Here is a 26,537-nt window from a genome sequence, read left to right as displayed (position 1 = left end):
TAAAAGATCCCCTTAGAATCGCAGGTCAGCCATAGGGTTTTCTTTTTCTTTTAATAGAACTATTATTCTATTAAACTAGCTAATCTCCCCAAATAGGTTTTCATGCATTTTAGACTCCGCTTAGTCCCAGCTTTGCCAGCACTCCTACATCCATAGTGTGTGGGCGACTGCTCTGTGAGTCCTGAGCTAGAAGCAGAAGCAGAAAGCTTGGGCTCTGCTGTCCTGTGTGACGGGGAAGCTGGGAGGACAGCCCGGATCGAGCACACACATTTTTCATAATTGCGTTGCCTGCAGGGTTGCCACCTGCCCTAATTTGATCTGATTAAGGTAAAATGCAAAACCTGTCCTCATTTCTATGCGAGTGGAGTGGTGCCAAGCTTCACCACAGGAAGGAAGAAGAGGTGACTGCACAGACAACCAAGGAGGGAGGCGGCGAAGCGTCACCAGCCTCTAGGACTCTGGGAAGGTGGGTGACGCCGGCCCCACTGTTCTTGGGGGGTGTGAGCTCACAGGCACGTTATGAAGAGGGTTTTGCAGGAACTGTCCAAGTGTCAACGCAAAGGTACCTCAGCCCGGCAGTAGTGGCACTTTGGGAAGTGCGGCCCATTTCAGCCATCTGAAGGAACTGCAAATATCCATGCACAGGGGCCTCCCCAACACAGAAGTCATGGTTCAGAGTTTGGTTAAAGGGTGGTGCCTATGATGGGAAGGTGAGCAGCCAGGAAAAGGTGTGTGTGTGTTACATGGAAAGATGTCCGTTCATATTATTAGGTGACAAGAATAAGATACAGAATGTCATGCATGGTACGACGCCACACATTTAAAATTGTATGTCAGTGTGTGTGTGTGTGTGTGTGTGTGTGTGTGTGTGTGTGTGTGATTGTGTGATTGTGTGGGTGTGCGCACATGTGCAGTGAGAGAGTTATCTAAAGGAATATTCACAAAAATATTAATGGTATCTGTTTCTGGGTGGTAGAATTCCTAATTTTTATTTTCTTTACTATGTATTTTAGTATTTTAAAATAACCATGAAAAAAACACCAGTTTTATTTTGGAAAACTTTTCTTTTAAGAAGGACAGAGAACTGTAAACATTAAGCATTTCCTTAACATCTTCTAAATAGAAAAAATAAAAAACCTTTGGAAATGTCAATCCAATAGCAACATTTCTGAGAAATGAAAAATATGTGTACCATTTTACTGTCCCCCCAGTAGCGCTGAGCTGTTATGGAATCCAATTTTCTTCTTAATTTCTTGTCCCAAGATGGTCTTTGCCATAAACATTCTCTCTTTAGAATAACATAACACCACTTGTGTTAACAGCTACCTAGTCATGTGTCTGTATAAAGATTTTTCTCATTTGTCCTGAAAACTTTAAAGAGGATCTAACAATGCTGTATATATCGAAGGAACTAGATATTTTCCATCCCCTTTATGCTCAGACTGACATCTATCACTAAACACAGTGAGAGGAGAGAATCAGAGAAAGTTGCAGGTTTTCTGGAACATTCTTTAGTTTATCATCATGAAATTAACCAGTAAACCATGAGTTTTTATTGGTTTAAGGTTTTCGAGATTTTGCAGGATTATTTTTTGTGTTTTAAAGCAAGGCATCTAAGTAAAAAGATGTTCTCTGGAATTTAGTTGGCATCCTCCAAGCCGTTCGATGTCTTTGTCCCGGCGCCAGGCCTTTGCTGAGGCGACTCCATGGGGACAGCCGTCCCCCCAACCTGGGCTAAGTGTGAATCTGAGTCCTAAGACACAGCTCTGAACTCTCCTCATATGTCCGTGACACTTACGTCCGGTTTGCTGTATCCTTATTATAAAGTCAGCACAGGTATACAAATGCAATCTTTTCCATTTAGATGATGTCTGGTTTACCCAACACTGTAATGTATGGGTCTTCAGAGGAGGGCTTTCATATCCAGATTATCATAAAACAATGCAGAATCCTGAATTGTTTTATGATAATCTCGATATTTTAACAAGAGCTGGTTTTCTCATATAGGAATATTTCTGCTATTATAAATAAGATGATTATCAAGAGAATTGGGTTGTCACTGGAAATCCTGCCTTTTGAAAGATCTCTTTTAAGACTGTTTTTCCGGTGAGCCAGAGTGCTTTTTAGAAAAAGGACTCTGCACTTTGGCAAAAGTCAGTAGATGCAGGTGATGGTGCTGGTGACCAAACGCCTCCTCAGGTGTGTGTGGCGCCTGCGCAAGGCGAGTCAGGAAGCTACAAAGTAAGCCAAAGCCGCCTCCCTGGTCCTGAGGTGCGCGAAACAGAAGGGACAACAAGTAGACGCATCCAAGTGTAAATGCTGGGAGCCTGCTGAGAGCGCCATGAGCACGAGACCGTTTCAATAAGATGTGTCTCCTCAGCTCTCTCTGAGTGCTAACTGCCAGCGAATGAACAAATAAATACAGATGGCTGTTAGGCCCCTGCCCTCACCCAGCCCCAGCCGTGTGAGATGGGGGGAGGGTGCAGGGTGAGGGGGTGCGGAAGCCATGTCAAACTTTCCAAGGGCCTTTTCAATCCACACAGCCCTTCTCTCTGAGATCCAAGCCCCAGCCCTACCCCACCCGCCACCAACACAAGGCCAATAGCAGAATGAGTAGGGGTCACAGTGGATGCATAGCTGTGGAAATAGAACAAAAGACCAGGAACGGAGATCAGTAAGAAGGAAGTGCCCGTGGGACGTGTGGAAGGCCTGAGCCCCTGGCCCTGGGCAGTGGGTGCGGCCCAGGCTGAGAGACATGCCAGGCCACGTGTGCACAGGACATTAGATCACATGTCCATGTGCGTACACACACATGTCGTGTCCTTCTGTGTTCTTTTCAAACCTCTTTATCATGGACATTTTCCAACATAGACAGTAAAGAGAATAATCATACCTCCACACATATCATGTCACTTAGAGCCACCAAATGATAAAGATGTATTTACTGAACTTAACCACATGTCTCTATCATATCTAAAATATAAGTTGTAGGTCCTTAATATTATCAGCTCTCAAGTCATTGTTTAAATTTTGCTTACTGTTTCATAATTTTTTACAGTGGATTTTCTTTCAAATCAGAAGCCAAAAACTGTCTGCACATTGCAAACTGTCTGCACATTGCATTTGGAAACATGTATGATATATCTCCTAAGTGTCTCTCTCTCTCTCTCTCTCTCTCTCTCTCTCTCTCTCTCTTCTTATGATATATTTATTAAAAAGGCTGGACCATTTGCCCTGGAAGGTTACCCACATCTGACCGTTGCTGCACCCCTGTGATGGTTGTGTAAGGAGAAGGAGGGAGTTCACAAATTTAGCGGGCACTGAGTATTATTGGGGGGACTCATTAAAATGCAGCTTGCTGGGCCCCACCCCATAGCTTCTGAGTCGGGGGGGGGGGCTGGGACGGAGCCTGAGAACCTGCATTTGTAACAAGCTCCTGGGTGACGCTAATACTGCCATCTGGGTGCCACACTCCAAGCACCACTGGTATAAGTAATCCTCTGTCCCCTGTATTATCTTTAAATTATTTTTCTATCCAAAGGTTTGATCTAAGTGCAGGATTTTATTTTCCCTTAGGAATCTTCAAAAGTAGTATTGTGTACTTGTATCAGGAGGCACGGAATGTCCTTGGTCCATCTTTGTGGGACCATCAGCCATTGATGATTATTACTTAATTTTATCTGGCTGTATAAATTATTTATATTCCAATAATTCGATCATTCCTTTTTATTGCGAGTATTTTTATATCCACCTAGAAGTTCCCTGATGAGTATAATATTGTGTTTGGGGGTTTGGGGAGACTTTAAGATGCCCCCTCACCCCCATGCTTTACTCAGGGAAGAAAATGGGTACCAGTCAACAGATTGGTGGGAAACTGGAGTGATGAGCGATGCTTGGTGAGGATGCTTAGGTCACAGGATGCCCCTTGACTGAGCCACAGAAGAAGGCAGAGGGAGCAGCTTGACCAGACAGACCAGGGAAATACTTATCAGAAGTCAGAGAGAGCGCCGCCTCCTCTGAAATTTGGTCATCTCCTATGACAGAGCCATTCAAGCAAAACCTAGGCCACACACACATGGCCTGTGTTTAAGCACAACTTGAGAATTTTCAATAGAAATCTCCCTTTCAATGTAATGTTACCATTTTTCCTTTATGAAGTGTAAATATCCACAGCCAGAGCAACTTAACACATAGAAAGCAGGAAGGAATCACCACACGTATTTACTTTACTAAGTGAAAATCACCAATATGGTGGCACACAGTCTTCCAGTATTTTTGCAATGCATATGATTATTGTAGCAAACCAGGATCATCATGTGCTGGTTTGTAATCTGACGTCTTTACTTAACACCATCTCCTAAGCACCCGTGCTCCTAATTAAGCAGCCATGAGCAGTGTCATCGTCATTCGCGTGTCCCATCCCGCCCTTGGCCTTCACGTGTGCGAGTGCTCAGGGTTCAGACCTGGACCTCCTCTCTATCCATCTCACATCTCACTGGCTGAGCCCCCTAGTGTCCAGGCTTTAAACAGCATCTCTACACAGATAACACCTAAATGTACGTCTCTCTATCTTGAACCTCTCTCTTGAGCTCCAGACTTGAGTGTCTAACTGTCCCCTCGGCACTTGGGTGGATAATAGGCACCTGAAATTAACACAGTCTGACCTGAGCTCCGGGTCCCCTCCCTCACCCCGCACCCAAATCACCTCCTTCTACAGCCCCCCTGGTCTCAACCAGTGGCATCTGTCACCTTCCAGGGGTTCAGGCCTTGGACCTTGCTACCCTCTGTGACTCTGCAGCAAATGCCAACAGTCTGTCTTCACAGCATATCCAGATTCCGACCAATTCTGGTCCACCCTGGTCCAAGCCGCCACCCCTCCCTGGACCGGGGTCACAGCTTCCTGCCCCCACCTTTGCTCCATATCAGCTATTTCAACACAGCAGACTGAGTGAGGTTTGAAAAAAGTAAAACAGATCATGTGAGTTCCCTGCTTAGAGCCCACCAGTGCCTCCCCATATTATTAATAGTAAAAACCTAAATCCCTACAAATAACCTCAGAGGGCCCTGCATGATGGCCTGGGAGGACATCTTTGCACACAGCTGTGCTCTCCTTGCCTGTTCTGCCCACTGGCCGCCTCCACGTGCTTTCAGCCACCCCTCCTTCTCTGGCCATGTGTCCTTGCTGTGCCCTCTGCCCCAAACCCCTGCGCCCGGATGCCACACAGCATGATGATGTGCTGCCTTCAGGTGACACCTTTTCGGAGAGGTTTTTCCTAACCACCTGTGTGAAATAGCTCTCTACCGTCCCCACCGCTGTTTTTTTTGTGTTACGTGGCACTTAGCAACATTGGACATTCTGTGATGTGCTTCTTATTTCTGGTCTGCCCTCCCACATAGAATATAAGTCTCCTGGGGGCAAGACCTCTCCTGTCTTACTCACTGCTGCATCTCCAGTACACAGAACAACAGGTGGCAATAAACGTTGATCGAATGAATGAACCTGAGTTGGCTTAAGCATATCCGGATGACAGTTCATTTTTTTCTCCTATAAATATGCTCTAGGCTTTCTCTTCCTATGTAAAAACTGCAGTGTGAATAGTAGTGAATGGTAAAAAATATGGAGGATGAGTTATTTTGTTTTAAATCTTCCCCAGATGACTGAGAATGAGTAACATGGTTAATAAGATGAGCAAGCCCAGAGACGTTTCTCTGCGTACAGCAACGTTCTTTCTGAAAATTCTTTTCTTTTCATGCATCCGAAATGACTGAGAGCACCCCCACATGTCATCCTCGTGTGCTTTTCCACTGCACAGTGTGTGGGTGGCTGTGTCAGTCTTCCTTCTTGATGATAGATGGGCTGTTAGGCGTCTATTTTCCAAAATAGAGCAGCTTCACTTTTATTCTAAGGCCCAGAGTCAGAGATGCAGCCTGAACCATGCAAAGGAGTCCCCGTATGTTGGCATCACTGGCTTCCCGTGCTTTCAACACCCCCTGCGCTGACAGGTGGACGGTCACACTTGTCCAGCCCTCAAACAAAGCCCAGCCTCCTGAGTGCATATCAGTTGTTGAGGCTGCTGATCAGGCCAAGGTTCCCCTCCCAGTCCTGCTTCCTGTCTGTCACTCATTCATTGTTAAAGGCACAAGCGCAGTGCTTCCCAGAACCCTTAACCACACTGGGCTTCTCCTGTCCATGACTCAGCTCTCGGACTGTGCGACATTGGTCATTTTCTTACCATTTTAACACATTATCTGTTTTCAGAGCCCAGATTCCATGGGCCTCTTCTCTCTCAATGCTTAAAACAAAACAAAACAAAACAACAAAAAACAAAAAAACCCAGCCTGGGCTTTTGTACTTATTAGATGTGCTAGTTCAGTTGACATCTGTAAAGTCACCAAATAACCAGCACACAGACAGCAGACACAGTGGAGACCGACAATGTGTGAACTTAGACCAAAACGGCAGCACAAGAGGATGAAAACCACCTCTTGGATGAAGCGAGAGTTGCCCGGCTTTCTCACTGGAGGAGCTTCATTCAAATCTGGAGAAGGTTCTTAAAGTGAAACTCGGTGCCTGTAAGAACTCCTCAAAGGACAATCGCAGACGAGGAAGGTTTCCGGTTGAATAATCTGCAGCTTTGAGACACCGACTGTATCAGAATCGATTCATTTTTATTTGCCAGTTGACAAGTGCTTACAGCCAACAGTCTGTAAACCATTTCCTCATGGAGGCACGTGAGAAAGATCGGCTGGGGTGCCCTGGAGTTGCTTCGCCTCCGGCCAGGCTGCAGTCGTGTGGGCACCACGGGGAGGCCGATGGACCCCAGTCTGCGCCAGCTGTTGGTGCGGAAGCCAGAAACTTGCTAAATCTGTGAGAAGGACCCCATTATCCCTGTGTTTTAAAGGAGCCTGGTTGAATGCTTCTGAGTGCTGTACTTCAAAATATGAATAGCACATTTGGACTCATTGGTGTCATTCTGCTGACAGATGAGAATTACTCATATTTAGTCATTTTGGCTAAGCAACATAAAGAATGATTACTAATTTTCATGTAGGAAATGTAAAGATCTGGGCAACAAACCATGGTATAATTAACAATACATCTGAAGCTAAATGGTTTTCTTCCCCCCAACGTAGAGTATGGTATTTGTGCTTTAAGTTGGATTTTTAAATTTTTTTCATCTCTTTCAAATGTAGCTCACATCAGCATACATCCTTTAAAGATTGGATCTATGTAAAATCAATGATGAATCTAAGTAGCAGTACTTAGAGAGCTTACAAATTATGTTTTTAGAATTTGAAATATGCCTTTCAGTAATGAATGCAATTATGCCCACACTCCGAAGAATAAAAGAAACAGAATGTGTAGCACTAGAGTAATGAGGGAAATTACGGAAATATATTTAAAATACAAAAAATTAGAGCCAGAACACCATTAAATACTCATAAAAATATTAACTCCTTTCTGTCCCCTCCCCCATCTGCTTTGTCCCCTACACGACCTCTCCATCTCATCTTTACGGCCCCTTGAGAATTATACCAATTCCCAAAGTTCAACAACATTTATTTCTTTAACATTCTTTTGGATATTATTTATTTTATCAAATTTAGTACTACCTAAATACATCCCAAGAAAGTCCATTTTAATGAACACATTCTATGGCAAAGGTAAATACTGAATGTTTCCAGGTTATAAACAGGGTGTGTTCCATCAACATGTATGTACATAGATTGTTTGGGATTCAGGATGGTTTTACTCTAAAGAAGCCTCATTAATTTAACCACGATAATGTCAGTCACCCAGTTGACCTACTAAACCCTATTTAACCAAGCTTTGTCTGATACGATGTACGTCTCCTTTTTGATTGGATCCACTCAGGAATTATAATTTCACAGTTTCTTTCTCCCCCATAATGTTAACTAGACTTTGACATGTTGATTTGCATAAACCAACCACCACATTCCATGGAAGAACATGTTAAATTCACTTAAAATGTGTTAAAATCGGGCCGGCCGAGTGGCACGATGGTTGGGAGCTGGCTTGGGACGCCAGAGGGCCCCGGTTCGGATCCCACATATGAGGGCCAGTGACACTGCCCTCCACAGCTAAGATGCTGAACAACAGCTCAACCTGGAGCTGGGCTGCTGTGAGTCACCAGCGACGGCGTAGGCTGCAGTCCCTGTGGCAGTGGGTTGCCATGGGCTACCGTGTGTAGCCAGCAGCCAGCGTGAGCGGCCAGCAGCCGCAGTGAGCGGCCGTCCAGAAGCTGGCGACTGATCTGCCTCGCCTGGGAAGAGCGCAATGATGGTGCCAACTTGGGCCAGTGAAGCAACGTCCTCCACAACTAGACTGAAGAACAAAACGACAGCAACTTGTCTGTTCCCCTTCCCCCAATTCCCCAGCGCTGTTCCCATCCCCCAAATTCCCCAATAAAAATCTTTAAAAAAAATGTGTTAAAATCATTTCTCTACTTCCCCACTTTCCCTTCTCAGAATGAACTTTTGAGAGCAGCATGATCTTGGGCCACTTTTACCCCGAGACCCTCAAACCCCCAGTGGTCACTCATCTGTGTTGACCACGCAAATTAAATTTGTAATCTGAGGCATGCTAGATGATGAAAATACCCACCCTCTAGAAATATAAAGTAAAAAACATTCAAATATACGTCGATTACAAAGGAAGAGTTTATTCTATACAGAGGTACAGGCAAAGTACAAAGAATATACACGCAGAACAATTTTCTAATTTTTAATATTGTTTTGACATCATAACAGCGGGAAAATTAGAACATGTTAAGTGCTTTTAATTTCCCGTTGCTGTGGTTTCTGTCTTGCCTTTCACATATTCTGTGTCAGTTCTCCCAGATGACCGACCACCAGGTCTACTGATGGAGCAGAACAGTGTTTATTAGATGGACTGCTGTGGGAGACCCCGCCACGTGGGCAGTCGTGGGGTGTTCCAGAAAGGAGAGGTCAAGACTTAGAGGGTTTAGGGATATGCACCCCCCACACACACCCCTGTGGCTAAGGGCAGGTCTTTCAGGTGAAGAACTGATGAGCATTGAGCAAGATTCATGACCCAGTGCTTGGGGGATTGGTGGACACCATGAGACAAGGTTTTTGAAGGGAGCCTTGATAAGGTAACTGTGATGTGATGCCTGAGCCATTGCACAGGTGAGCACTCCATTGTTCTGTGCAAGGAGATGGCTACTCAGGTGAGCAAACTGTTCAGTTAAATTATTTGCAGGACCTCTGGAAGCAAACAATGAAGTCACTTACAGCATTGCAAGCTTATCTTCCAAGGCAAGAATGTTCTGGAACAAACAGGTCTCAGTTCTCAGCCCCAGTAGTTGAGCTACGTGGAAGCGGGTGGTTTCTGCTCTCACCTGCACCCAGTTAGCTGCTTGGTTTCCCCACACACACTTGGTGCTTCCGGCTTTCAGTCACTTCCCTCCTTTTCTTCTCTTTCTTCTTTTTTTTTTATTTTTATTTTTTTACTAGCTGAGTCATCCTGCCACCTGTTGGCAGCTCAGCAGCAGCTCAGCTCGGGCCAGGCATCAAACCGCTGTTGCTCAGAGCTTGCACTCTTGCACGAGCTCTTAACCAACTGAGCCACTCGGCTGGCCCTCTTCTTCTTTTTTTTTTAAACACCCCCTTCTTGACTGCTCTCTGCACACGTGGCTGTTTCTGCATCTGTCTGGTTTGTTGGTCTGCATGCCATTTCTCCAGCAAGCCCCATGAAGATAGAGCCCCTGCCTAATTCGCTTTTGCTTTCTCTATCGTCTCATAGTAGACACACACAGAAAAATTGTTTGGTAGAGAAGAAGTGAATGTTTGACTAGAATTCACTTATTATCAGTGAAGTAAAAACACCTGACAAATTTCTGACAGTGTCTCATTATCAATGAGACTTTTTTCTGCAATGCTTCATTGAAAGATGATCATGTCATAGCCACTAGCAGTTGGCCACGAAGGGGCCCTTGGATTAATTCAGTGGCTCCAATGAGCCAGAAAATATCCGTGTGCATCTAAATGGCGAGATCACAAACATCTGAGCATAAACACTGTGTCTGGAGCTCAAAGAAGCAGCCTCCTGTGCTCCCGCGCTCTAGGTAGCACCTGCCTCACCTGTAATTGAGAAACTGAATCATTAATATTCATGGCTTCCTTCAGCTAATTCTTAAAGCTACAAAACATGTACATGTTCATGCTATCCTACTCGGATAAGCATGCTTACTAGTATAGCGGTTATAGTAGAAGGTATTCCTTCTTCCAACTGCACGCAAGCTCATGGATGTTCATGATAAATATAAACTCAAGTGTGTAAGCTCTTGAATTTATATTCCGTTTTTTCCAAAGTTGTCTTTATATGTACGTACCTTCAAGGTTTCATGTAGATTTTCTATTGCAAAACGTTGCAAGCATACAGTTACAGAAAATAACATAATGAACACCCACGAATCCACTGCCCAGATTGGTCAGTCTCTAGCTTTCACTGTCAGGTTAATGAATACTTTTATGCCTCTGTTTCATCACCTGTAAAATGGGGATGATATTTGTACCTATTTGATAGAGTTGCTGTGAGATTAAATGAATTATTATGTGTGAAGCACCAAGTCCTTTGTCCATAGTCAGTGTCACAGAAATGTTAGTTTTTATTTTTGACAATTATTATAATAAACTTTAAAGACAGATTTGAAGCATCCCCTCCCACTTTCTATGATCCCGTTTCACTGTCTGCACCCCCTAAATTTGGTGTTTATCATGTACATGCATTTTTATACTCTTAATGTAGAAGTATGTATTCATATTGTTTAGTAGGGTTTGTAAACTTCATTTAAATGGCATCAGACTATGCATAAGCTGTCGCAACATTTCTCTTAACTTTATGTTTCTAAGATTTGTCGTTTGATACACTTCACCCTAGCTAATGCTTATTAACTCACTTTCTGAAAGTCTTTGTTTCAATGTCATTTTCTCAACAAGAAATATTCTGAACCATCCCAACCTGCCCTTGCCCCCCTTACACTGTTCTATTTTTTCTTTTTTACACAGTGCTCATCACCTAAAATATTATGTAATTTACCTATTTATTAGTTGATTTTTATTGTTTCTCTCCCCCTTAGAATGCAAGCTCCAGGGAGGGATTTTTATCTGTTTTCCTTTTTCCACTAAGGTAACCCAAGTGCCAAAACAGTACCTGGCACAAAGCAGGTACACAGTAGGCACTTGCTGAAGGATTTTGTCTCTTCTGTTGATGGGCCTGTCAGATGTTTTCTTCTATCGTTGGCACTATTACAAAAACTGTTGCAGTAGATGCCCTTGCAAGCTTCTCCTTGTGTAACTGTGCAAGTTTCTCCCTGGTGAAATTGCTAGGGGAAAGGTGACTAGCCTCAAGACTCTTTTTAACTGGTTTAACGCTCACCAGGTGTTGGCTATTGAAAAAGAATGCATAAATAACCCTTCATAGACATAAATAAACACCTATCAGCAGAGAGAAATTATGAAGATAAGCTTGGTTTTGTTTATCAATGTGCTAATACTTTGAATTGATTACGTAAAGTCCTACTGCTGACTTGGAATGCAGTTGAGTTCAATCAAGATGTCTTAGTGAATTTTCCATGGATATTTTTTACACCTGCCTCTCAACCTGATTCAGAAATGGCTGCCTCAGCAAAGTGCATGGAGACCCTAATCAACCGGGCTGAATTCTCAGATCCAGCCCACAGCCGTGTGCCACTCTTTTTGGGCCTGTGATTGAAGGTAGTTGTTCAGTGTTTGGCTGCATTGTCTTTGATCACATTGAATCTTCATTTATTTTTGATGCTTTTTCATCGTGAGCCAGTTTCCTTTTCAAAGTTGTACTTAAAGGGGAAATAGAAGGTAACTGTAATTGTCAAGCCCACATTAGGGATTCTAAGCTATAGCCAAGAGAGAAATTAATCCTCGAAGCATTTCACAGCAAACAGCAACAATCTGCAAATTGCACATTATCTGTGTCATGTGGCCAGAGCCAGCAGCACATCAGAGAGCTGAAATCCGTTCCAATTTTTGTCCCAAGCCTGGGACATGATTCTCCCTTGAACACAAGGATATCACGGTTGCCCCTGTGATGATTTGCAAGGAAGTTAAAAGGGAATATAGTGATTGAAGACTCATGTGGTTTCTAATGCTTTTCAATGGAATATATTTTTCAAATGAGTTTCTCCTACTTCACAGCATGGCTGTGGAGGAAATTCAGTAAAAGCTTTCTGAAAAAGTTGCAGTGCAGTTAATCTCCCAAAGGTGTTTTGTTTTCTGGTCTTTTTAATAGCCATCAGTGACTCTGTAGAAATGATCCACAACTTTGTAATGCATTTTCCTGAGGAGATTCCCAGTTAGACTGCAGACTTTATGCTAAGGCAGCAGAATTAAAGTAAAACTTGATTACAGATATTAACTGAAATAAAAATCCCAGTTTCAAAGTTATCCTTTAAAAAAATAAGATTCAATTCTGTCTTCATATGCTTTTTGAAAATAAATTTTCTTACTCATTTGCAGGACCAAACGGGCAACTTATTTTTTATTTACAGTGAGTTCGGATTTTCAGAAATGAGGAGCGAGAGATAAGTGAGGAATTTGATATCCGGGAGAAGGCAGTAGAAGAGCACAAACCTGTGAGCGTATCATCAGGATAGGCCCACAGTGGGATGAAAGTCTAATTTAAATGACCAAAGACAACTATACAGGCTTTTAAAGTTGGGTCAAGGACAAAAAAAAAAAAAAAAGGAAAGGAAAGAAAACAGGGAAATGGTGTTAAGAAAAGCAGAAGCCCACACTGAAGAGGAGAGCACCATGCTAACAGGCGAAGAAGCCCACGGTATCTTTCTTTCTGATTTTCTGGGCAAAGAGAACATTCCCCACATTAGAAAAGACAGAGCAAGCAGCTTCAGGGAGAACTTGTGCTTGAGATGGGTGAGACCCAAACAAGGAACACACCAATAGTGTCAGTGCCCTAGGTCTCCAAACTCTTCTGTATGTGATCTCAGCGTCACCGCTGGGAATCTTTGAGACACTGTAAAGAAAGAACAGTCTGAATTCAGAGTTCTAGAGATAGGTATTTTTTTTAACTTGTCAAAATGAGGAAAGATCAAACCTCAAAACTTGAACAGCAATGAGTTTGAAATCAGTTTCAACCATCAACTACAAAAAAAATAATAATAATGTGAGCACTTACAAAGCCAAATGTAGTCATAGGAGCCAACTCTGAGTCACCAAAAGTGAATATGGAGATGTCATTTGTGAGGGACATGATGTGCTTATTGAGAAACTTCTTGACTTTAAAGTGATGGCTGGCCCCTGGGGTGCAAATGTTGAGCTGGCATTAGAGACAGATGGAGCCCATGTTTGAATGACAAGAAGAAGGGACAACAAAGAAAATGGAGAAACAATGGAACGGGGTAAAGAAGACACTTCAGGGAGAATTGTTTCAAGGATGGTGGGTTGACCTACAGGGAGATAAAAGAGAACAAGGACTTGGCAAGAGCCACTGGCAGTAAGTTCTAAACTGAGCACGAGGGCCCCTGCCCCGGGCCCCCTCTGTCCTCCACACACGCCTCTCCCCAGAAGAGACCACAGGACCCCAGCAGCCTCCTGGGCTCCTAGTAGCTGGGACTTCAGAATTCCACCCTGAGACTCTTAACTGGCTCTGTCCTCCTGAAGGCAGTGGCCAAGGGGGTAACTCGCGGTGGAGGCCTGGGTTGTGGAGCTTGAGCCTGGGGGCTGCACCGTGGGTGTTGAGAGGCCCTCCAAGGAGGTGGGAGTCTGGGGGGGCGGGGGGGAGGGCGGCGGGCAGGGCCAGGGATCTGCCAAGGAGTGGACCTCCAAGGGGCCTGAGGGTTCTAAGTCATCACCTTCCAGAGCCTCATCCAGGTGTATTTGTCAAAGTAGGAGGGCGAAACATTTTCTTTGAACAGTTTGTAGTTTGATAACTTTTAAACATTCAGACAAATTACATGTTGTTACACTTCCCCCAACAAGTTGAGGGGTGTGTTTGAGGGGTAGCCTAACTATGGACATTAGATATCAAAGTGAGCATTATGGGACATTTTTCAGGAGGGGGGAGGAAACCCACCAGTACGGTGTCCAAGGTGAAATGAGGAAGTGAGTGTGTGAGAACTCTCATCTACCAAGTCTGACCTCCAAACAGCGAGAAGACACATCTCAAAGCCTGTTTGGAATGAAGCACCGCGAAATCACAGATTCGGTCTGTCCCACTCGCTGCACGATCCCCAGCATCTGGCCAAGTGTCTGACACTAAATACAGGAGTAAATGTGGCAACGACAAATAAACAGGAGGCTTCCTGAGTGACACGTGCTCAAATCTAAGGATAGAGGGAGGGAAATGAACACATGGATGTCCCCTATAAATTCTCACGTATAGTACAGGTTGTTTCAGGCAAACGGGTGTGTATCCCACAGAAGAGACGCTTAATAAAGGCTTAAAATGACCAGATATGATCTCTACCTGTCCAAGTCTAGAACTGGGATCTAGAAAGGTCCTTCTAACCACAAGAATGCTTTATAATTATAACGGAATTTTGAGCTGGTCCTCTGAGCCCTATCACCGGAAGTCTTGAGACGGAGTCTCTAATGCACTGTCAGGTTGTTACAGAAGGGAATTCTGTACAACAAGAGAGGTTGGTCTGGAGAAAGTAATAGCTAATAGTTCTTTAAAAACTAAGATTTTTCATCTGTAATACATGACTATGTATTACATAAATCTGTCTTTAATCTTTGAAGAAATTAAATGCCAGCAAGTCCATAAAACCTAAGAATTAGATCTGATTGTCATTGATATAAACAAAATCATCACACTGCAATTGGCCGTTGTGTGGCTGTCTTGAGGACAGTATTTTGACACTTCCACAATGGTCGGAGTGATTGCCTATCCAGGTGGTCCCGATCTGAGCCCGTTCAGCAGTCCTGGCCTCCACCATCCATTGATAACAGAGCTCTACTCTTGTTAAAAATTAGCATTAGTTTCACAAGACCAGTAGGAAATGGGACTTTTAAAGAACTCTTTCCTGCTCGAATAGTAGGATGCTAATATTTTGTGTTTAAAAATTAAACCTTGCACTTAAAATATAAAATAGTCCATTTCTGAGGTTTTATAGAAACTGCCTTTAGGGCAAATAGACATTCACTGACTGGCCCTTAAATAACTCTGCACAGGCTTGTGAAGTCATCTACTTCCAGTGCTCTTGCTCATGATAACCAGAAGGCAATGACCTTTTCCCTTCGTTTATCTACTCAGCAAGTGTTTGTTGAGTCCTACCTTTGTGCTGGATGCTGTGCTGGCTCCCACATCCTCGATAAAGCAGTGAGCAGACCACTGTCCCCAGCAAGTCCTTGTCCTTGTGGATCTTGTTTTCAGGGTGGGAAAAGCAGATATTCACACCTAATTAGATACATGGTGGAAACCGTGCTGTGCACAATACACATGAGCCCTCGAAACGCTTGTGAAGTCGGTTTCGTTTGTTGCCATTGATGCGAGCTTTCTGTGTGCCAACATTCTCACGTTGAATGTGTCATCTTTTGTAGAGCGTGATGGTAGAAGGCTGGCTCTACCACAAAGAAAGCCTGTGTTCCTAAGTCCCTTCTTATTCAGTCTTCCATGATGAGCACTTTTAACCTCGGAAATTTTGTTTTGTTTTTGTATTTGTTGTTGTGCACAGATTTTTAATGTGTCTATGGTAGTATATTTTCTCCCCAAACACAAGTGCGCTCAGGTTAATCAGACCAATCTTCTTAGTTTGAGGGTTAAAATAACATAGCATGTGAAAATCTGAACTTCTGGCATTTTTATATGCAAACATCTAACATCCGTTTCTGCAAAACCACCGTCACGGGGCAAAAAGCACCTTGTAGTACATGGCGCCAGGGATTTAGAAGTAGAATTTCAAGCTGGAATTGAGGGTTACTAGCTCCGTCATTTACTTCATTAACAACCTGGGTGACCAAAGGCCAGTCGCGAGCAGCTACAAGTAGAAAGCACAGCCCCTTCCCGCCCTCACCCAATAAAACAACAGATCAGCCCTGGTTAAGCAGAATTATGCATCCCAGTTTTCGTTGACATCTTTGTGGGGTGTTTGCTTTTAAACCACAGCCTGTTTGTCATAACCGCCCATCTGTCGACTGTATACTCAAATGGTATCCTCAGTGTGTGTCACGCCCGACTCCGACGACGAAGCCAAGGGGATGGCAAGTGGCTGCTCACTGGCCCTTGTGTCGGAAATTTGAGTTCGTTTCCCTTTTGCATGTTTGGATAAGTGGACATGTTTGGGGACCTGGGACTTAAGTTATTTTCATTATCGCCTCAAAGGATGCAATTTGAAATGGCCAGTGAGATTTAAAAAAATAAAAAATAAAAAATAAAAACTTCCACCTAGTTTAAAGGTAAAAATATGTCATAAAGCTTTATGATAATCAAATACAAATATCAGATTGCTTATTAATCATTTTAGATTATTATAGGTGTTAAAGGAGTAAATGAGTTAATGTAAAGACAGCAAACTTAAATGCATACTCTCCATACATTCCTTAGTATATATGATCTGATCATATGTACAAATACATATAATACATATACATTATATACATACATATACATATATACAGACTTGATAACCTATGGTCTTTCAGCATACTGTCATAATAAATCTCAATTATTTAATTGGATACTGGGCTTCTTTAGCAAAATTGACCTCTAAATTTTAGGAGTTTGGGAGGCAAAAAGGTATTTCTGGGACAACAGCAGAACAGCCATTTCAAGAACAGTCTCACAAGTACCCCTGCGCCCCAGAGGCTCAAAACAGCCACCGCCAGTCACTGAAAGCCCACAGTGTACAGGGAGCTATACTGGGTCATATACATAGGAGCATGGATATGCTCACACTGTTTACAGCAACCGCAGAAGTTAAATATCCGCACTCCCTTTTTTACAGGTAGGCGATGACACAGCTAGCTGGAGGTAGAGACGAGCAGTCCCTTCATTTTCCCCTCCCTCTCGCTTCGTTCTTGTTCTCTTTTCCCCCCAGGGCCAGGTAGCTGGGCGTGGGGGGACTCTGGGCCAGGCTGGCACTGAGAGAACCCTCCACCTTCGCGTGTAGGGTAAAGAGATGGTGGAATCGATGGCTGAGAGAAGCGAGAGGGATCACGGAGCAGCAGCGACCAGGAAAATACACACGTCTTGTCTGGACGCCGGTGTCCCTTTCCAGGCGTGTTTGGAAGGACTCTGTGTCCTGATGCGCTTGTCTGTGCCTCACGTATTCCCATTTTATACACACTCTTCCTTCACAGACCCGGCACCATTTAACACATTCTTTCACTCCAGCTAGATTTGCAAAGTCCTCACAGGCTATATTATATTTCTTTCCCTTCTGTATCAAACCAAAACCAGTGCCAGACACAACACTGATACTTAGGGGTTTTTTAGGGACAGACTTCAGAACCAATTGAAATGCCCAGTGTCGTGCTTATTATACTATTTAGTGTTTCTCACCTTAAAACCACTGTTTGATATGTTTTCCAAGTTAGACCTTCCCATTGGCCCTCCCAACACAAGTAATGGTTTCCACCTTCCAACCAGACAAGCCTGGAGAGAAGGGTCGGATCCCCATCACATCAAATTAGAAACCCACCACCTGAGAGAGTCTCCAGGCTTTTACTTGATTAATCACCTGCTAAAGTCAACAGATTCTTGAATTTCTTGTGATTGGTGGAAATGACTCACATGTAACCTTTATTCCTTGTTTGGTCGTTTTTTAACCACTCTGACAATCTCTTGTCTTTTCATGGGTGTATTGAAATAATTAAGTTTTTTAATAGTTGCCCTCAAGTTTACAATATACTATTTTAACTAATCTAAGTCCGTTTTTAAATATCACTAGAACAAAGAACATTTGTAATACAGATACCTTATAACAGAATATTCCCAATTCCTCCTTCTAATCCTTTGTGACATTGCTGCATTCATTTCACTTAAATATATGCTATATTTAATACATTACTACTTTATTATTATTACTTAACAATTATTATTATAATAATTATTATTATTATTACAATTATAATTATTATTACAATACATTATTACTTTCATTACTTTAAAGTTATCCTTCAAATCAATCAAGAACAAGAAAAATAAAAGTTTGTTTGTTACCTTTTCAGCACTTTCCTTTCATTACATAGATCCAAATTTCTGACCCATACCATTACCTTCTACTTGAAGAACTTCTTTTAATATTTCTAACAGGGCAGGTCTAATGACAGTGAATTCCCTCAGTTCTTGTCAAAGAAAGTCTTTGCTTATGAAGGATAATTTTGTTGGATGTAGAGTTCTAGATTAATGGCGTTTTTATTTCAACATTTGAAATATTTCACCCCACTCTCTTGCATACATCGTTTCTGATGAGAAGTTTTCTGTAATTCTTATTCTTGTTTACTTGCAGAGTGATTTCTTTTTCCTCTGACTTGTGATAATTCTCTCTTTCTCTTGGGTTTTCAGCAAAGCTGTACTTAGATGTGGTTTTTGGATAGTTATCCTGCTTTCTGTTCTTTGAGCTTCCTGGACCTGTGGTTTGGTGTCTGTCATTAATCTTGGAAAGTTGTCAGCCATCATTACTTCAAATCATTCTTCTGCTCTCTTCTCTTCTTTTCTTAATTTTTTTCCTTTACATTTCAGTGTTGGGGGTTTCTTTTTATCCCCCCCTCTCCTCCCCCCACTCCCCCTACGCTGCTGCATTTCGTAGGCATGTCTTTCTAGGTGAGTTATTTTGAAACTCCATTGTCACACTGAGTTTGCGTCTGTCCATTTCATGCGTTGATGTTTCTGTAATGAGCACAGTTACAGATACCCCTCCAGAGTCTTCTTAAATATGGTGACCCCCTTCCTTCTAACTATATGCTATATCTATCCTTGTTTATTATATTTTATTGCACCTACCAGGTGTGTCGGGTAATTAGCTAGTCTCTGTTAAAGATGTTTACATTCGAGCTATCAATCCTTTTAGTTATATCTTAGGAGAATGTTAGAATACAAATTCTGTGCATAGGCTAATTTTAAATGCTGTTTCTTATTTTACCTGGCATTAAAATGAGTCAAGTCCATTTTTCTCAAATCTGAGGTATATGAAGGATCACTTGTAAAGGGAAAAAAAAATCCTCAAACATTTCTAAGGTTGAATAAAATTATTTTTAAAATAATATTTCTTAAATACATTTAGATATAAACATTTTATGCCTATACAACTAGAAGGCCCAAATTAAAATTTATAAATTAAATATAAATTTAATTTACATATAAGCACAAAACCAAAAGTAGCCAGATTAACTCTATCAATTTCCTATGGCAGATGCTGTCATCTTACTGATGTGAAGTCATTACTTGGGATGCAGACAGGGCCCTGCCTGTTCGGCCGAGGTTCTGCTCGCAGCACGCCTCCCGCCCTGTGCTGGGTGTCCGAGTTCTTCCAGCACTTATCCTGTGTGGACCTTCCACTCACACACGTGGCGCCAGACCGGGGGACCCTCACTTGTTGGGAATGCATCCCCCAAAATTCCCTCTGCCTTGTTCTTTCTTCATGCGTCTCACAAAACTAAAATATGACTACTGGCTCCCAGGAGACCTGAAACTCAAGAACTGACATAGGGCAGAATTTCTACAGCAGATATCGGTAGAATTACAGCCAACCAAATGATCCGGAATATAATTTTCCTAATTATTTAATCATCGCAATGGCAACTCTGAAATGAACAACTTCTCGAAAAGATCCTTCAGACTGTAAGCCTGTGGCCTCTAGTTGGACAGCTCAAGTATGTCTCATAAGTTCAAGGATCTAGTTTTCCTTCTTTATAGTATTGGACGTGTCTGCTGAAATTAATTTACTACATTTTTCCAAAATATTTCCCTCAGAATTTTCATTTATTTCCTTGGACTCTTGTCAGGTGATGACATCACCTGTTTACAATTTTGTTTACATTTTTCTAAATCTTTTGTACTACCTTATGAACATTTATGAAATTCTTTCTCAGCATATAAAATACTATAATAGCAAGAACTACATCGAATATAATATCAAAAACTAAAACTATGTTTCAGCATTTTACATGACCAAAGAATTTCAGAATTAGAACTAACCCAGTCAAATGCATCTCTAAAATATCCTTCATTAATAGTCATTTAACCTGTGTTTCAAAACCCCCAGTTATTAGCTTATAATGCAACTTATGCCATTTTTTAAATTGTAAATTTCTTCTGTTTTTAATGAATGTACTTTGAAGAGCTCCCCCCATTAGTCTAGTACCTCCGTGACACCATACATAGTTATTACAACGTTATTGACTGTATTCCTTATGCTATACCCTACATCCCCATGACTACTGTGTAGCAACCACTTTGTACTTCTTAATCCCTTCCCTTTTTTCACCCTGCCCCCTACAACCTTCTCCTATCTGATGACCATGTTTGTTCTCTGTATCTATGAGTCTATTTCTGTTTTGTTTGTTCCTTTATTCTGTTCTTTAGATTCCACATATAAGTGATATCATATGGTATTTGTCTTTGTCTAACTTATTTCACTTAGCATAACATCCCCTAGGTCCATACATGTTGTTGCAAATGGTAAGATTTCATTCTTTTCTATGGCCGAGCGATATTCCATTGTATAGATTTGCCTTCTCTTTATACAGTTGTCTACTGTTGGGCACTTAGGTTGCTTCCATATCTTGGCTATTGTGAATAATGTTACAATGAACATAGGGGTGCAGATATCTTTTCAAATTAGTGTTTTGGATTTCTTTGGATAAATACCCAGAAAAGGAATTGCTGGGTCATCAGGTAGTTTTATTTTTTATTTTTTGAGGAACCTCCATACTGTTTTCCACAGCGGCTGCACCAATATTGTCTATATTGAACTGAAGTCGAGTGCTGTAATGTTCACCTCTTGGTTTTAATCCTACCTTCTAGAAGAAAGAACAAACCTAATCTCTCTTGCAAAGGAGAGGCATTTGCCCCTGTAATGACCACAGTCCCTTCCTGCCCGGGCCTGCCCTCCCCTGGCAAACATCCTCAGCGCTTCCGCCATCCTTGTGTGACAGCCCCGGGAACACTAGCAATGGCCCAGTGATTGCTTTGGCCCAGTTTGCACCCAACCCAAGTCCTTAATAGAAACTTCAGCAGTTTATGTCATCCATAGATCTTATCTCAAAGAAACAGGTTTTTATGTCGATTTTGTTTCCAGAGTTAACATTATAAATGACTACAAACTAATACTGTGGAATAATTCTGTTAAAAATACAGGGATGCAGCATATTTTAAGTGATAACCAAGCATGTACTAGCGTGTGTGTGTGTGTGTGTGTGTGTGTGTGTGTGTGTGTGTAGAGAGAGAGAGAGAGGTAGAGAGTATTTGTTTACTTATTTCTCTTACAACTGAAGAGAGAACAGATAAAAGCTCGAATAGGATCGCCTGACTGGGTAGAACCCGGTGATGGGCACCAAGAGTGCCACGGCCCCTCCCGGGTCCTTCCCATAAGAGCCCAGCATCTGTACGGTGCTGACAAAGCCTCCTGGAAGAACCATGCGAGGCTCTAAACTGCAGCCCAATCCCATGCAGATGGGGCCATCCACCTGTCCTGTGTTCATTCTCAGCGTGCAGGACCCCCACCTGGAGGGAGCGGAAACAGAACACGACAACCATGTGAAATGAACCTTTACTCACCAACTTCCCATCTGGCCTCCCCAAATCCTGGCTTTTATTAGGGCTCAGCCACAGGATGGGCAGAAATGACACGGTACCCTAAGACCCCACAAAAGCAAGGTCACAGCCAGAAGGGGACACAAGGCCTGGCCCCCAGCTCATATGTTTCTCCTTCCCAGAGACTCAGGGTGGGGGCCAGGCCCCAGCCGGGGCTCCCTTGGAGGTCTGGCACATTGGCAGTTGGTTAGAATGTATTTCACAGGTGGGCATTTGTGTCCCCTCAAACAACCACACTGGTTTGTTGAGCGTGATAACGATGCAGGAACACATTACCACAGAGAACGGGAGTAACATGTTTGTCTATTTTTTCTCTGTCAGCTGGCTGCCCCAACTCCTTGATCAAAGAGCTCCATCACTTCAGGATTCTTGGAGAAGAGCAGGTGAGTAGACTTCTCGTGAAAGACAGACACTAATGAGACAGCTTGGGCCCCTCCAGGGAGGCAGAGTGTGTGTCCCCACCCTCGGCGCCCCAAAGTACGGAAGAGGGCCACGCTGGAGATGGGTGAGGACACCCGCTCCCTCTTCGATCCATCAGATCTGACAGGTTATTAATTGGTACACCTGCTATCTGCCAAAGCATTTCATCTCCGGCGCCCCCAGTAAGCAGCTACAACGCAGTGGCAGCTCAACAAACAAGTCCATCCGTGCCGAGACGAGTTCTGCCTAAAGAATCAGTCGTCACACACGGCCCTGATCCGACGTCTGCGGGTGGATGTGCACGCTCTTTCCGCCAGATTCTGTGCTTTGTGTGCATTATTTACATCTCACTGCAGCCGCCTTCTCTCTGGAGGTCAATATGTGACTTATATACAAAGTACATCCCATTTAAAGTAGATTATTCAAATGCTATTTTGTGCTCAGTGAGACGTATCAGACTTTAAACAGATGTGCTAAGTAAATAATTCAGGGTTCTAAATAATACACGTTTTAGGTATATTATATATAATATGATATTTGTAAATCATATACATACATACCCACACATATACTTTTGACGGCTTGAAATCAAATCTCTTAATCCTTAGATGGCATTACAGGTTCCATATTATAATGTTAAGTCTTTATGTCAGGTCATCCTTGAAATACACCAAAGGGCTGACAATATGGCAGCTGGCCTACCCTACACTCTCAGGCCGATTTTCCTCCCCGAGGCACCTCTGACCAGAGAATGTGCACGTGAAGATGCAGACCCTCAGTTTTGTAGATGGATTTTGGTTTGTGTGTTTTCCTTTGGTATGTGTATGTTACAAAATTGGACTGCCCGTTCCCACATGAGATTAAAAACAGTAAGAGGTTAGTTAGGGGTTGATAAAAAAAAAAAAACTGGAATCATTTCCAGCTCCTTGAATTAACAGGTTCGTGTATGCCTCCTTCATATTTTCATGCCACAAATTTCCAGAATAACAAACATTCGTGTTTATTCAAATACAGACAAAATCAATCACCCTCCATTGCAGGTAAGAGTTGATACCCAACTTCCCCAACCATACATTTATGAAAACACCTTTATCTCACAGCCATTTTCCTGGGAAAGCCTGAGAGTTTTTTAAGGAAAGCACCACTGAAGGTTACCCTGACATTTCTGCTCAGATAATGGAGCCTTCTCTTCTAACTTGTACCAATATTTGCAGATTGTTTCCGTACTAGTTTTAGAATCATTGGGTGATTAGTAGGGAAAGAAGCCAACCATCATCATCACCTTAGATTTGCATAGAATTCAGGCCTCTTTGCATTCTCCTAGACATTTAATCCATCCATAATCAAAATCAATATTACTCTGATTAGTTGTACAACACAGCAACATAGTGTGTCACAGCAGTATTGATCTATATCTCCGGAAAATGCACCCTTCCTTCCTTCCTTCCTTCTTTCCTTTCACTCCACAGATTCTTACCGAGTACCTACTCATGGGCCATATGCCATTCTCGGTTATAGGGACAGAGGAGTGAAAAATAAGTCCCTATCAGGCTCACATTCTAGTTGGGGAAAACTGTATGTTACACACATGTGAACATATTCAGTATATATTATGTTAGACAGAGAAAAATAAACCACAGAGGGATAGCGGGTGCTGGGGGCAGAGGTGAAATTCTATATGACGTGGTCCGGGAAGGTCTAGCAGATCAAGCGATATGTCAGGAAAGGCCTGAAAGGTGACATCTGGGAAGAGAGATTTCCAGGTAGAGAATAAAGCAAGTACAGCGGTTCTGCAGTGACCATAAGTAATGCTTGTTTTTTGTAAAAAGCATTATAACATAGAAGGTGTAGCAGGAATAAGGTGGGATGAAATCCAGGCGAGTGTGAACGGGAAGCCGAAGAAGAAAGCGCTCCTAGGAGGAGAGCAGGCCATCCGTGCCCCGTGCTGATCCAGCAGGATGAGGGTGACAGTGGAGCCCTGGGGTTTGGCACTCGGAGGTCACTGGTGACCTTGACCTGTCAGCTGGTGAGGGAGCAAGCCTGCCTGGACTGGGTTCGTGTGAGGGGAGAAGAGGAACGGGAGAGAGCAGACACGGGTCTGTTAAGGAATTTAGCTGTAAAGGAGCAAAGAAATGAGACACCTGTGAGTGGGGGAAAGTGAGGTCAAGAATGTTTTCTTTTGTACAGGAAAATGTACACATGTTTATGTGCTGAGGGAAGCAATTTGGGAAAAGAATGGGGCGGCTGATGATGCAGGAGAGAGGGGAGAATTTGGGGGGGTGACGTCCTTGATTCGACAGCTCCCTGAGTGTAGACTTGGCAGAGACAAAAGTATGGGCAGCACCCCCCCCCATCTCAGTGGGGAAGGTGGGATGTGTAGGAAGATTTTTACTGCTTGTTTCTCTTTTCCAGTGAAATAGAAAGCAGAGAGCCAACATGGCGGAAGAGTTTTACAGGGAGATGAGAGGATAATGCAATTGTCGTCATTTAGGAGGGCAGGGAGTGAATAAACTTTGGAAATTAGTGAATTTGCTATGAGAGCAAACCACCGGGGTGTTTTTCTGTCACATTCAACTGTGTAGGCCCAGATGGGGAAAAGGCAGAGAGTGAAACAAAACAAGAGAGAGGCCGAGGAGGTAAGGGTGGACCTAAGGGAGTGAGCAGAAAGACCGAGCATGAGATTTCAGCTGGGTAAGGAAAGTGGGATGAGAGGACAGAAGGATGGGGAGAGGTGTGGGGCCCATTGGTTCCAGGTCACAGTGGGCTCAAAGCATTTCTGGAGTTTGGGTGGTAGAAGGGTTTAGCTGGAAAAGTAGGTGTTGGCCAAAGACACGATGCCTGACCTGAGATCTTGGAGACGGTGCATTGGCCGGCAGTGACAGGGTCAGGGGAGGGCCAGGATGTTGGCAGCCGCGAGGGCGGAGGACAAGATGGCCACGGGCTCGGGAAGCCAGGGTGTTGGAAGTGTCGCCCGTGTGGACACTGAGTTGCTCCACAGTTATCCAGAGCAGAACTGGAGGGAGTTGTGGTGTCAGGGACTGAAGCTTCAAGAAATGGGGCGGGGATGAGAGAGATGAGGGGGTTGGGTGTCAGCTGACTGCAGAAGTGGAGCCTGGTGGTTCGAAAGGCAAAGCTGGAGGGGTTTAGAAGGAGAAAGGAAAACCGTTCCACCGAGAGCACTTGGTATCAAGCGTGCCGTGGAGAAGACATTTGAGGAGGCTGAAGGTGAAGTAGTGTTCTCCAGCATAAGCCGGTTTCCATGATAAAAAAAGTATGAGGAAAACAATAGAGTAGATTGATGTCACAGAGCATTGTCCACTGACTGACCCTGGGTTCCCCAGCTCAGGGACAGGAGCTGGGGCAGTGAAGGAGGGGTAGAGAAAAGGGGTGTGCAGAGCTGAGCGTGAGATTGGGGGTCAGACTGGAGAAAAGCTAGGGACCTCTCTGGTGATTGATGTAAACGGGACACATCAGTCAGGGATATTTCTATCCTGATGGTGCGTGACAAAACCTAGTGGCCTCGGGACAAATGGTCACATGAGGCTCTGGAGAGGAAGCTGAGAGTCCCAGCCCCACCCTGCTGCCCATGGTGGTTGCTGGGGTGTGGGGGGACCTCCCCAGGAGCTGGTCCAACTCGCAGGCTCTCTCTGGATGTGTGAGGCAACTTACATTACTGGATGAAATGAAAATTTTATATTAATCGGTTTTACAAGTCATTTTAGCCTCTCTTGTTTGGCTTTTCCATTTGTAGAAAAGTAATGCACAGTCATCTCTTAGAATTTCTGTAAATAGGATTGCAATGTATGTTGCAAATATTCAGTGCTTCAGTAAAATGTTTGTAATTTGAGTACTATTTATACTCCCATCAGTAGACTTCTCCAACAAAGTACATGGAAAAGGGACAAAGAAATCAGTTGGTTTTGACCTCCTTTCCAGAAGATTCCACAGCCATTACAAATCGAGATACTTTTTGGCATCCTGCCATCTGAAACATCTGAAAATGAAAAAAAAAAAGAAAAAGAAAAAGAATAAATTGCAATCCAGGACAGTCTGTTGCTCTAATTATATTTTAGTTGTTGTTTGAATTGTTTCCTCCTCACATTTTATTTCAGCCACCCTAATGATTGTTTTTCTATGCAAGGAGCAGGGTCCAGCCCTTTCTCTAGCCAATTTACTTCTTCAGTAGATGACAGATGTCCAGGGTGAAGAAAACATTATTAGCAGCAGAACAGAGAATACACAGAGCAATGTGGCAGGCACCCCACAAGGCTGTCACCAACTCCCCCGGGCTAAGTACCTGCAAATGAAGAAAAATAAGACTAAG

General features: G+C 43.2%; 1 protein-coding gene across 2 annotated transcripts in view; it reads left to right on the top strand.

The window, feature by feature from the left end:
- The first annotated feature begins 256 nt into the window (after nt 1-256).
- The window catches only part of PRKN (parkin RBR E3 ubiquitin protein ligase), a 187,572-nt gene continuing 161,291 nt past the window's right edge, over nt 257-26,537 (top strand). Inside the window, exons 1-2 of one of the 2 annotated variants that reach the window (XM_019663791.1) lie at nt 257-466; nt 22,115-22,176. The gene's annotated coding sequence lies outside the window, so the exon portion shown is untranslated. Of the gene's footprint in view, nt 467-19,800; nt 19,820-22,114; nt 22,177-26,537 lie in introns of those variants that run through there. The other variant, XM_019663792.1, reaches the window with a different exon arrangement.

The sequence above is a fragment of the Hipposideros armiger genome, unplaced genomic scaffold, assembly GCF_001890085.2.
Source record: "Hipposideros armiger isolate ML-2016 unplaced genomic scaffold, ASM189008v1 scaffold_404, whole genome shotgun sequence".
NCBI lineage: Eukaryota > Metazoa > Chordata > Mammalia > Chiroptera > Hipposideridae > Hipposideros > Hipposideros armiger.
The sequence above is the reverse complement of the archived record's forward strand: the minus strand, read 5'-3'. Positions and strand labels throughout refer to the sequence as shown.